This window comes from Gregarina niphandrodes (genome assembly GCF_000223845.1).
Source record: "Gregarina niphandrodes unplaced genomic scaffold scaffold00092, whole genome shotgun sequence".
NCBI classification, from domain to species: Eukaryota; Apicomplexa; class Conoidasida; order Eugregarinorida; family Gregarinidae; genus Gregarina; species Gregarina niphandrodes.
Genome location: NW_011645857.1, coordinates 7,371 through 7,731, shown reverse-complemented (window position 1 = coordinate 7,731; position 361 = coordinate 7,371).

The window sequence follows — 361 nt, the reverse complement described above, 5'->3', positions numbered from 1 at the left end:
GAGTCATTCGGTCGCCGGTCCGAGTTCCGGCAGAAGGCTTCCTTGAACCACCCCTCGATCACTGCGGCTGGCTTTTTGCCACTGAACAATGTTTCTTCCAGGTGTTGCTCTGCTTGTTGAGAAGCTTGTTGCGTGTGTGCAGGGCAGCTGTCAACAGCGTCTGCAATCTGTGAAGTAGCCTCAGCAGTCGTCAGTCTTCTTAGGTTGTGGGCAGAGCGTTCGCTTAGTAATTTCGAATTCGAGAGCTTGGGTGAGCCAACATTGACAAGGGTGGGATTCGAACCCACGCCCTTTCGGACCCTTAACGTAGCGCCTTAGACCACGAGAGCTCGGATGAGTCAACATTGACAAGGGTGGGATT